Genomic DNA, 13,231 nt, shown 5'->3' with positions numbered 1-13,231 from the left:
GTCCGAAATTTAGTCACAATAGCCCGAATAGAATCGCGCGATAACCTTCCTTAACAGCGCACGAATTTTGATAATAAAATAAAATAATTTGCAACCGTGGTTCGTTTGTAAGACGATTCATGGTTAAATTGAAGATCAAACTGAAGATGTTTGACAGTAAAACAAAACCGCGAAACGTGCCTCATCTCTTTAAACCAGTGTTGCCAAAAAGATAATACTTAAAAAATCACCCTATATTAAAGTTATAACTTTTGTTTTAATGATGTTTTAACTTCTTTGGCTTAGGTTTTATTAGGTTGGGCATTGAAAACTACTCTGAAACCATGTATCATATGTTCTACTTGTCTTCGTTAGAGTCTGTATGAAGTTTTGAGAATTTTCGAATTCAAAGCTTTTGTGGTTTCCAAAAGTGCTGTTTTCGAATCCGAAGTTTGATTCACAAAAAATATTTAAAAAATAATATAAATATTTAGAATTTTGTTGAAATTTTGTTGGGTATTGGCTGATTTTTTATTGGACTCAAATTTGGTCATCTAGCGTTGAATAGTAAAGTTGGAAGAACGGACATGTAACCCATGAAAGAGGTTCAATGGCCATTGTTTGCCATTAGAGAACACACATTTTGATAATAAAGTTTTATTATTTACACTGGCTACTCGATGCTATTACTTCAAACCATAATTTTGTCTTTAGTGACTGATGAAGAGATGATATTTTGACAGAAAGAAATAGAAACATAACGGCCGCCAAGAGTTGTCAAAATTAAGCAGCCCCTATTAAAAAACCTTTTAAAGATATTTCAACTGATTATTGAACATAAAGATTATAGTTTTGGAATTTTATTGAATAAAACAAAAAAATACTTCATGACCTTATAAAGCTTATATTTAAATGAGTTTTCAAATTTATAGTCCCGAAAACCTGAGGTCATTAATACGAGTGCAGTTCGATTGCCAGGAACAAATCCTTGTTGACTATTGATTGGAAAAACATATATCCTTTAGAATTTCCGAACAAAAAACAGTCAGAAGGACTCAAACTACATGCCACTACTCCGAAATTCTTCAATCCTTTTCGAAAATGAAGTTCGAGTCTTCCGAGCCCCAAAATGCGGCAAGTAGTACCCGTGGTATGATGATAAGTGCGTTGGATTGTCATGTCCGAGGTCTTGCATTCAATCCCTGCCCATGCCATCTAATGTTTTTTGACGTGTACTGCCTTTTGAGAGGAATTGACAAATCCTCCAAGAGTATTTATGTCATGAAAAGTGTTTTCTTAAATTAGCCGTTCGGATTCGGCTTAAAACCGTAGGTCTCCTCCATCCCTGAAAACAGTATTCGCACAAAGGAATTGTTGAGAGTTGCGCCACCTAATTAATTTATTTAAATGTGGCCGATTGTTTTTTTTTTTTTGTTTAACGTAGAAAAAGAGGTCAAAACAAGGCTTGTCAGATTAGATGGCTTTGACCAAAAATGGTTGTCCAATTGGACTTTTTAAGTTCTTAATCTGATATCATTGTCCAAAATTATTCTATGATAGAGAATATAAGTGTTGTATACCAGCCTCACGAACGTCTTGCTTAAACTTGACTAAAGTCGCCGAAGGGGTTCTTCATGTTGCTAGAAACTTGTCTTTAAAAAAACGCACTGTTTGGGCTACACAATACGATATTTATATTTCAATGCGTCCAACCATGTTTAATTTCAAATCTTCTCATTTTTTACCACGAAGCTATGACGCTGACTTTTTGTCAGTAATTCGAGTTAGAAGAAGCTGTCAATGTCAAAATTGTCAATGATTTTAAATAAACCCACTAGATGCCCTATTAATTTTTTCTCGAATCAATTATGGAACCCTTAGAACAAACACAGAGTGGATATATATAAATAAATGCACATTGAATAACCAAACAATTTGGCTGAGGCATGTTAATTGAAAATAATTGCAAAAAAAATAATATTTTTTTCTGAAAAACATAAAACAAAAATTACATTTATTCAGGTTTAATCCCATTGTATTGCCACGTTCGTGGCGCTTTAGCACTGTCATAATTACACTTGTAGTCTGTTCAAAAAAACAAAAACGAACAGAACCCTCCAAAAGCGGATGATTTTGTTAAAGGTTTTATTTGATAGTTTAATATTTAAACTTTGATGTGTGTTGCCATTGCCATTTGTTTTTCGTTTTATAGAATTTAACATTAAAACAATTAAAATGTAAATTAAATTAAATATGTCTTCTTTGTTTTAATTTACAAAACACATCAAGTTCATCTCTTTTACTTTCTTTATTCAAGATAAAATAAAATCCTTTGTGCTTTTTGTATACATTTTTCCAATATTTTACTCAACCGCCGCGCAAAGGGATTTCTCTTTAAACTCATATATTAAGAGTAACTTTGACCCGAACTTATTCTTTTTATTTTGTTCGTGATTAAATTCTATGAAATTATAATCAATTCCTTTGGGATCAATCCCTCTCTTGTTGGATATCTGATGCGATAAACTAAAGGTTTTTTTTTTATGAAATATTTTCTATGGTTTTCTCCTTAAGTTTAAAATTTGTGTGTTTTGGTTAAAAAAATGGGGATCACATGTATAAAGACCATCATCAGTATTCTCTTGTGTATAAACTATAAATATGTTGTAGAATATAAAGTAGAAATCCTCTAGTGTATACCTGTTTCAAAAACTTGATAACTAATACGTAAAAAGTTTTGTGTATGAATTTAATCAAAATTTAAAGATCGTGTTCTTATGAACAGCAAAATTGAGTTCTCAGCAGAATTGAAATACTTTTTTTTTTTTTGAAAATTGATTAAAAGTGTGTAATGTACATAAATCCTCAGATTAATCTCTTTTATCAGCATGTTTTTGATTTCTGTAGGTAAAAGTTAAAGTTGTACACAGAAATCCACAGGATTAGATGAATAAAATAGTTACTCATACGCCCTGTTTTGCCTAATAGGTTTTCTTTAAATTACAAACTATCTCAAACTTTTGCACTTCACTTAATCTTATAAATAAGTATGTATGCAAGTACGTTTAATTGGATATGTTGCATAAGTTTATTTAAAGTTTGTATTTTAATTTCCTTTATCACTTTAAATCAGTTAGTTGAAAAAGCAGACAATTTTACAATTTTTTCTTCTTAATCAGACAGTGGAGAATAAGAACATCATCATTGTGTTGAATGTATCTGTTATTATGAAGATTAGGTGTAAAATAGATTCAAGTACTAAGTAAATTTGAACTATTTGGTTGGAAAGGTACGAGTAAGGTTTAGCTATTATGCATCATTGCTAAAAAGGATTTAGAAGATATTGCCACGAAGTTTTTCATTAAAACTGTGAAAAATAAAGCAAAGTTTTTTTTTACTCATTTTTATTAATTTGTTCTTCAAACTATCCTAAAGCTAGACAAAAATTCATAAAACTAGTCTAATTAACCATAACTTACAACTAACCTACTGGTCCCATACGGACACTATAAGTTAAACAATAATACTTAATTCTAATGCCTTTCGGCCCTTAGATCTATTTTACTGTAATTCATTATATTTATTTTTGGTTTATTAGAAAAAAAAACTAATATCAATATATTTTTTATTTTTACTTAAAACTTAAAAAAATAAGGTCCTTAAAATAAAACTAACTTAAACTACCTAAAAACTATTTAAAACTAGAACAACCACAGCAGCAAATCTAACTATCTAACATTTTTTTTATTTTTCATATTTTGTTGTCCTTTTTTTGTCTGATTCCATTTTTTTTTGTTTTAAATTGTTTATACTTTTTTTTGTATTTTTTTTTGTCAACATGTCTTTTCTACTTAAAACTAAATCCTTAAACTATAAAACAAGTATATAAGCAGGCCAAGGCTAAAAACCCCATCCCGACTACAAACTAATCAAGTTCCGATTGAAGCCATCAAAACTGGTTCTCCTGCTTCACCCGTTCCGTTCGGACACAGCCCTACTGAACCGAAGGAGCTCTGCTCCGCCTTGTGCCATGACGTCCCGATTGTACAGGAGTCGCCTATCCACGGTTTGTCGTCTGACGTGGTAGATTAACGGAATTGCAATCTATCCTGTATCAGACCGCATTTGTCTAAAAAGAGGAATGCCTCTGGTGGGATGAAGCCGCTCAAGCGTGCACTTTCAAAATACTCCTCGTTCGGATAGAACGCCCCGAAAATTAAATTGTTGGTCGAAGACATAGCTCTTGCAATGTGACCTCGAACGAGTTTTATCACGAAATTGCCAATTCTGTTGATTCGAGCCCCGGTGAGTACGAACTTGTTGGAATAGTAATGCACGTAAGCCGGTACAGCGTCGTAAACCCTGCCACTCGAACACCCGAAACTTCTCCATCTGAGAAGGGGCAACGTTGAACCACCAACCATAAAAGATAATCGGTGTATGAGGGCCATGTAGCAAATGGCCTTCAATCTGGGGTCAAGCCGACTGCTCTAAAATAAAAGTTTCGTCAGAGCGAAGGCTCCTGATTTGTTGAGATATAAATGATCTTACCAGATAAATTTCAAAACATTGAAGAATGCATCGTATTTATTTTTGAAAAACACACCGATATGTTATGTTATATGCTTTATAACTTTAGTGTAGCTCAAGTACAAGTTTCTTTTCAAAAATGCCATACAAATGACAATTTTTTTTCAACTTTATTGTCTTTACAAGTTAAAACGAAAAATTCCCATTACCTTGATTATGCCCCTTCATCGTTCAAGTTGCTTCATCAACAGGTTTCGCAGATTTAGAAATTTGGTGAGGAAAATATCGAGTGTGGCTTGGTCTGTGTAGCACAGAGCGCCATCCTGCATGGAATAGGGTTTGTTTTTGGAATAGCTATCCTTGATGGTCGATGGATGCGTTCGTAGAGTTATGTCTAGGTTAGGTTAGGTTATAGTGGCTGTCCAAGATGGAGACGGACACACTTAGGCCAGCTTAATGGCCCATTGTGATACCACATGAATCTTGAGGCTTCATCCTAAGCTCAATTAAACCAGCTTGAGACCCTTACGAAACGTGAGAGGCTGATTATACCGATATGATTTAGATCGTTTAGGTCGTTAAAGAAGAATTCTCCTAGGTAATTCTTTTTCGAGCTAGAACAGGGCATATGCAGAGAAGATGAAGAACCGTTTCTTCCTCTTCCTCGTCCATACAGCTTCTGCAAATGTCATTTGAGAAAACGCCTAGTCTCGTGGCGTGCTTTCCTATTAGACAGTGTCCGGTTATGACACCTGTTATGGAGCTTATATACGATCTTTTTAAAGAGAGCTTTGAAAGTTTTAAATCCAGTGTTGGCCAGATGTTTTTTGTGGCTTGACACGTGATGCTGTTCCACCTGGTGCCTGCCCTCCTCACAGCGTTTTGCATTAGCAGCAGTTTACAAGTAGCGATTGGTATGCCAGTACTTGCCAAACGTGGTAGGATGGGCTGAACTGTACCGTTCCAGGCGAGTTCATCTGCCTTACAGTTACCTGGAATGTCTCTATGGCCTGGCACCCAGCAAAGGTGAATATTAAACTGTTGACTCCATTAGAGATGATCGACAGTTATGGAATGTTATAGAGTTTGTAGAGACAGAGTCCAGAGACTTGATAGCGGCCTGGCTATCAGAGAAAATACCGATATCAGATGTTGATACCACGTTTTCTTTGAGCCAAGACAAGACTTCTTTTATCGCCAAAAGTTCCGCCTGGAACACGCTACAATGATTGGGAAGGCGGAATGAGAGACTTAATTTCAGTCGTTCAGAGTACACACCTCCACCAACCCCATCTTTGGTTTTTGACCCATCTGTGTAAAAATGGATTGACTCATCCTCCAAGAATGTCCTATTCTCCCAAAAAGATCTGGTAGGTATAGAAATCTGGAAGTTTCTGTCGAATTGTTGGGGGATGTTGTAGTCTGTGTGCTTTGGAATTGATTCTAAGTACCTTAGAATTACGGAGTGGGCAATGTTGTTGTTGTCCACTGCGACGAAGCATTGAAGCGAATAGCAGAGATTGAAGCTGTTTGTTTGCTAAATATGTCAAGAGGTATAAGGTAGAGCAAGGTGTCCAGTTTCGCAGACGGGGTCGTGCGAAGCGATCCGCTTATACATAGGCAGGCTGAACGTTGGACTTTATTTAACTTATCCCTGTTTATACCTTTCTCAAAACAGTGCACCATATTGCCACACCGTACGTTAAAATCGGTCTGATTACCGATGTGTATAGCCAATGCGTGATTCTGGGTTATAAACCCCATTTATTACCAATAGCTTTTTTGCAAGAAAAGAGAGCTATAGTAGCTTTTTTGACTCTTTCCTGTACGTTGCGTTTCAAATTTAGTTTTTTGTCTAAGACAAGACCCAGGTATTGAGCATCGTCTGAGAATTTTAATTGGATTCCTTTAATAAAAGGAGGGTTGACAAATGGAATTTTGTATCTCCTCGAAAATAAGACCAGATCGGTTTTGTGTGGGTTAACACCCAGTCCACACCGATCTGCCCAAAGTATGAGTCTGTCCAAGGCATTTTGTAAGAGTTCTTTTAGGATAATAAAATGCTTTCCTGAAACTGCTATAGCAACGTCGTCCGCATAGGCTATTACTCTGAAGCCCTCCGCATCCAGACTAGTTAGGATTTCATTCACCACTAGGTTCTAGAGGAGAGGGGATAGAACACAACTTTGCGGTGTCCCTCTACTAACGAATCGTCTGCAAGAAGAGTTGCCCAGTTTTGAGTTAATTATTTTGCTAGTAAGCATTAAATGGATTAACTCCCGAAGCGAACTCTCTACATTTAGAGATGTCAGTGCAGATGTGTCCACGTTGTTAAAGGCACCTTCGATGTCAAGGAAAGCAACCAAAGTGAACTCTTTATGATGGAGGGAATATTCGATGGTGCGTACTAAAGTGTGTAACGCTGTTTCCACCGATTTACCTTTACAGTAGGCATGTTGAGACGAAGACAGAAGTCTTGTATCGGTACGTGCCCTTAAATGGATATCAATCAATCTTTCCAGGGTCTTAAGAAGGAATGATGATAGACTTATAGGTCGTAAATGTTTAGGATTGACTTGGGAGCATTTACCTGCTTTAGGTATAAAAACAACTTTAACTTCTCTTCATGCCGAGGGAACATGGACCAGGTAAAGACAGCTGGTAAAAATTGCCTCAAGGATTGGTGCAATTATATCAGAAGCTTTTTGTAACTCTGCTGGTATTATTCCATCTGGTCCTGCAGCTTTAAATGGTTTGAAGCTGTTGAGAGCCCATTGTAGCTTATCCTTTGTGATCAGACCTTGTGGATATGTTGTATTTGAACTTGAACGTATATAACTGTTGCAAGTTTCGCATACTTTCAAAAGCTTTCGACAACAAATACGATATCGAAAAAAACAGACGATACTTCCGATAAGGCTCATCGATTGTTCTACTGGACGAAACGTCATGGTATCTAGTACGCGTTTTGCACACTTCAACATCCATAAAGGAACTTGGAGTTCTCCACGCTGGAAGCGTGCTAGACACGATTCGGGCCACTACCTTGTTGTACCCAATATAGCACCGTTCATAAGCTTCTCAACAATGTTGACTTCCGAGTCCAAGATGCGTCAACTTCGTCTTTTAACGTAGCCTGTAATACAAATGCACCTCTTCAGAAAAGATAATTGTTTGCCCAAAGTTATTAATTAAAATCCAACCTCAACCTGTGAAGCTATAAAAAAGCATCCATTGATGCGTCAATTGATGAATTGCAAGTGAAAAATTATGAAACCTTTGTGCATAATTCTCCTCAGGCTCGTGGGTTAAATATTGAATTAAGTTGTGTTTGGAATCGGGTGCACTGTGTGACGGCGGGATCGAAAAGTGTTGCAAACCTGCACACCAATCCTTAGAAACGTTTGCTGCCCAACATTGTTTAATAGTTATGCAACTCAGTTTGGTTTGTGAAAGTATGAAAGTGAATTTCTCTCAAGATTTCGAACAGAAAACAGCTTTCAGCGTAAAAATAACCTATTGCTGAAAAGAAACCAACAGATGGCCCAGCCTGTATTTAAAAAAATGTTTGTGCAAATGGATAGTTGGTGATTTAAAAGAGACTCGCGCTTCCTTTAGACCTAGATCTCAAGAGCTAGAAACTGACTTTGTTTAAAAAAAGTATTGAAAAAAATCAGACCAATTCGATATCGATATTAGCTTGAAGGCCAAATCCACAAATTCAGAATCTCCAAATGATAAAAACTTTAGACGATATTTTGTATTAAATGCTATTTTCTAAAAACATTCAAATCAATTTTTTTTATGATAAAATTGTATTAAATTCAAAATTTATGTCTTGAGGCTTCGAGAATAATTTATTTGAAGGCAATTTGAGAATTCGTTCGTATTGACTAATGTTTTGAGTGAAATATTCTGCGTTTCATATCAAAAACCTTCGTAAAAACTGCTTTGGTACAATGTTGTTCTTTTGATATTATTTTAATATTTTGTTCTCCGAAATTTGTATTGATAGTTATAAACGCAAATAATTAATGTGGCAACCCTAAAATCATTGTAACAAAAACATTTAACAAAAAATATACCAAAACTCGTATTCTCTACGGGCGAGACCAGTTTATGTAATGTCATATAGTATTTTTATCTTTTATTAAACGGAATGTAAAAATGAATTTATTTTTTATCAAAAAAACATAAATAAAAAGAAAATTTAAAAAACTAGGTTTATGAACAGTTTTGGTTGTTGGTGATGTAGAAATTTTTGTTTCGCACGGAAAATTAATAATTGAGGCTGAATTGATTCGATTTTTTCCATGGACAGAAAAAAAAATAGAACAAATTAAAATTGTTTAAAATCCATTTCTGTTTTGAAATTTTTTCGTGTTGATGGATTTTCACACACTACAATGACAAGGATGATCCTTAGGTTGAAAACAATTATTATTTCGTTGAAACCTAACCTCATGGTCTCGCTGTGATGTAATCGTAGAGTGATGGATTTTTGTTTTTATTAAACAAAAAAGTAGACAAAACAAAAATAAATAAAAACGTTTTTGTTATGGATTTTGCAATTTATATTGCAAATGCGGATGTATCGAATTAGTGTTAAATCAATTTTAAAATACCTCCTGTACACACAGAGTTATGTGCATATAGAAATATACTCGTATGTATAAAAGTACGTGTTATGCAAAATATTTGACTGCTTCAGTTTTGATGTTAAATTAATTGTTCATTGGAAAATGAATTTTGGTAACCGATATTGGATATTTTCAATTGTACTTTGAGAGCTCTGTGTGTTTGTGTACAATTATTACGGAATATTTTACATCACATTAACGTATACGTAATTTTTGAAATATTTAGATAATGCATAAATCTAATTGGTTTTCAAGCTAAAATTTATAACAAAAACTAATCATCTATTATGTTACCAAAATACATCTCGCTAATATTTTAAAGCTGAATTTAATATTGTTAAAGTAATGATATTACAAGGTTATGAAATGGCGATCTTTTGGGCTGTTGTATTAATTATTTGTGTTTTCAAAATATGTGGTTACTTAATTTTGCTAACCAAATATTGCTTGGCAATTGTAATATGCATTAATTTTATTAGGGATTGTGATGGATAATCCCTTTTTTCTCAAACTTTTTTTCATCAAATGACTAAACAAGATTTGATTTGAATACTTTAATTAAGAACTTCATGTGTCATGTAGCTAAAGAATTTTAAATGCATCTGTGATCAAAGCGACACAATTATCGGGCGCCATTTACGAGATTGTCCAGTAGAAGGTTTTAGCAACAATAAGTATATTATAAGAGAAATCAATGGAGGTTTACATAATTGTAAGTAGAAATTGAGAATAGGAAACGATTTTAGCGAAATGACCACTACGGATACGGTTGCACCACCATATCCTTTTCATGAAATTTTCCATGACCAATTCGACCATTTTCGGCTCTACATTTTTGGAGCATTGGCAAGGACATTTTCTTCTACGCGGCCTCAAAGAAAAAAGTTTAAAAGTATTTAATGGCAAGATTTTGATGACAAATTGTGATCATCTCTTCTTTATTACAAAATCAACGTGAAATTTGACTTTCTTCCAAAGTTCATATCAATATCATTCAATTACAACCATTTTAATTGATCACAGCTCAGTAAAGTAATTCATTCGGTCCCATTCCATCATGCCACCTATACTCATTCAAAACCACAACAAAAAGTGACATCTCAGAGCATATTACGCGGAAATTAACAAGAAGACTTTTTAATGTTGCCAAACGCATTAGATTAGATACCGCCTTGGACTCTTTTAAGTCAAGTCAAATGAAATTCAACAAGCCAAACAAAGCTCCTGAGGAAAATTCTTTGGATAAAAAGAATCATGTTGGGCAAGTGTAGAAACTTTTGCTTCTGGGCTGCCTTAGTTAAAGGGATACGTCCCTAAGTTGTTGCGCGAGGTCAGAGTAATTTTAAAAGCTACAGCTGATATACCCAGCCACGCCAACGCTAAAGCCTATACATACTCATAAGTCTTGTGTCGTTTATTTTCAAAAACACAAAATGCGTACTCCAAGGATAAAAGTGTAGAAACGGCCTTAGACTGTGTGGTGAGAACAGTAGACAAAAATAATCCCTGATAAGTAGAATAAACTGTCTGCGTTCGTAGACATTGAAGGAGCTTTCAAAACGTAAAAAAAAGAGCAGTCTTAACCATCATAGATTTCGAAATAGAACAATCCATTATAAAACGGATCAAGAGCAATGTTAAATCATGGGCAGGAATAGAGATTAAAATATCATCATCTACAGAAAGGCCTTAAGGAGGCGCGAGAGACAAGATTACCAAACCAAACGCCGATGGTTTAGCGATAGAAAATGAAAAATCACTGTAAGCAAAAAATTAAACCAAGGCTTTAATGTTAAGTGATTTTTAATTTTCCTACCACTTATGATGTCAAAAAAGGTATTAGACAAGGCGATACACTGTCATGCGACTTCTTCAACATCGTTCTGGAGTTAATTGTGAACCGCCTACACTAGAGGCCAAAGGTCCATCCAATTACTAGAAAACGCAAATGATACTGACGTAATTGAAAGATCAAAGGGTGATGTCAGTGGAGCGTTTTTTAGCATTGCGATGGAAGCGAAGAAGATGGGTTAAGTGGTCAATGAGGGCAAGACGAAGTATATGCTGTCATCAAAAAATGAACTGAAAACAACTACGTCTTGGACAAAACGTCACCATGGACAGCCATAATATAGGTACCGCTATAAACTCAGACAAGGACACCAGCGCTGAAGAACGAAGAATTACTCTTGCAAATCGCTGCTTCTTTGGACTTAGAAGGCAATTGAGTAGTAAAGTCCTATCTCGAGCATTTAAAATTTCCAGCAGTAAGACACACGTCAAGAACTAACCTAACCAGATTTTTTCAAAGAGATAAGCTGGTTGACGTGTTTTCAAGTTTTTAAAAAAACAGTATCAATGTTCGAAGCTTCGTGAAGTCATTTAAAGGCATATTAATACAAATCTCCTGCAAATGTGAAACATGGTCGTACCTTCTTACCCCAAAGATGTATCGAATGATACTATTAAAGGCTATGTTTAATTTATTTTTGTTGATGGAATTGCAATTGTAAACAATTTTGAATCCAAGAGTGAGAACAGGTATAACTAGGGTCCTTGCTAGCATTAGACTGGTTTTAAATGGAGTTATGTTTTGGGCGGTCCACAGCGTTTCATAAGTTTTACCTATCAATTGGTTGATGTGATCATTCCAGGTCAATGTTCTATTGAAGATTACACCCAGATTTTTACTGGAATTTAAGAATTTTAATGGGTTCTCGTTTAGAATTATGGAAAGGAATTATGTTAAATCTAATTCTTTTCTTGATATAACCAGGCATTTGCTTGCGTTGAGAATCAACCCATTGCAAGACGCCCAGTAGGATATCTTTTCTAGTTCTCGATTCGGGGTAAAAACGCAGTCTTTAATTAAACCCAAAGCACAGCTGTTGAAAATTTGAATGTCATCGACATAAAAATGTTTTGATACTTTATTTATACTGAAACCGATTTCATTCACATAAAATGAAAATAAAAGGGGGATAAAATTCATCCTTGTTGAATCGAAAGAAAATCGTAGACATTTTCATTTAAGAAAACGACTTGCTTCCTATCATTCAAAGAGGAAAAAAGCAGTTTAATAACTTTTGAAGATATGTTGAATCTGTGACGCAGTTTATTCAGAAGAATCGAGTGATTCACCATGTCGAATGCCTTTGAAAAGTCTAGTAGGACTAAAAAAGTTACTTTGTCAATATCGCGTTCAGTCCTTATGTCTTCGATTATTTTAGGTAGTGCCGTTATACAGCTATGGTGTGAACGAAAACCCGACTGAACATCGACTAAAAGGTTGTTGTGACCGATGAAGCTGTTTAATTATTTTTGCATTATCCCTGCACAGACTTTAGATAGAAAATGAAGTATTGAAATCGGTCTAAATTCATTACAAAGCGTGAAAATCCATTGATGCGGGAAAATGCCAGTGGTAAGGATTGTATCCATTAAATGTGTAAAGTATGGTAGAAGCAATGGAAGAAAAGCTTTAATGAAAATTGTGATTCAAATCATCAGCACCCGTGGCATTGGACTTTATACTTATGCAACTTTCAACTATGTCTAAGGCGTTCAAACAATCGAAACTGAACAAAGAGTTAGTAGAAGTTGGTGGATACATAATCTCTTGGAGTTATTGAAGGTGCAGAAGCAAATTTACTGTTTAGCTCATTTATATTCATTGCAGCTGGAAAATTATTTATTTGTTTAGTTGGATAAGGTTCTTCCATAGTTTGCGATCATCGCCGATTATAAGGTCCTTAATCCTACTAGTAAACCATTGTTTATTTTCACGAATCCTAATTTGTGTTTTCAATGGATCGTGTTGATTAAATAAGGCTCTTATCTTTCTTTGACAGGGTCCAGGCCTCAGCGCCATAAATGAGAACCGGGTTGATGAGTATCTTATAGATAGTGATTTTAGATACTCGAGAGAGGACTTAACTTCTCAATTGACTTCTTAGTCCAATGAAGCAGCGAGTTGCAAGAGTTATTCTTCGTTTGATTTCAGCGCTAGTGTCGTTGTCTGTGTTAAAAGCGTTGCCTAGCTAGACAAAGTCCTTAACTACCTCAAAGTTATAGCTGTTCAT

At 35.0% G+C, this 13,231-nt stretch overlaps 1 protein-coding gene across 3 annotated transcripts in view; it reads left to right on the top strand.

The window, feature by feature from the left end:
* The window catches only part of LOC129952702 (RING finger protein nhl-1), a 162,235-nt gene that overhangs the window by 33,546 nt on the left and 115,458 nt on the right, over positions 1 to 13,231 (top strand). The window lies entirely within an intron of this gene.

This window comes from Eupeodes corollae, chromosome 3 (assembly GCF_945859685.1).
Source record: "Eupeodes corollae chromosome 3, idEupCoro1.1, whole genome shotgun sequence".
Taxonomy (NCBI): Eukaryota; Metazoa; Arthropoda; class Insecta; order Diptera; family Syrphidae; genus Eupeodes; species Eupeodes corollae.
The sequence above is the reverse complement of the archived record's forward strand: the minus strand, read 5'-3'. Positions and strand labels throughout refer to the sequence as shown.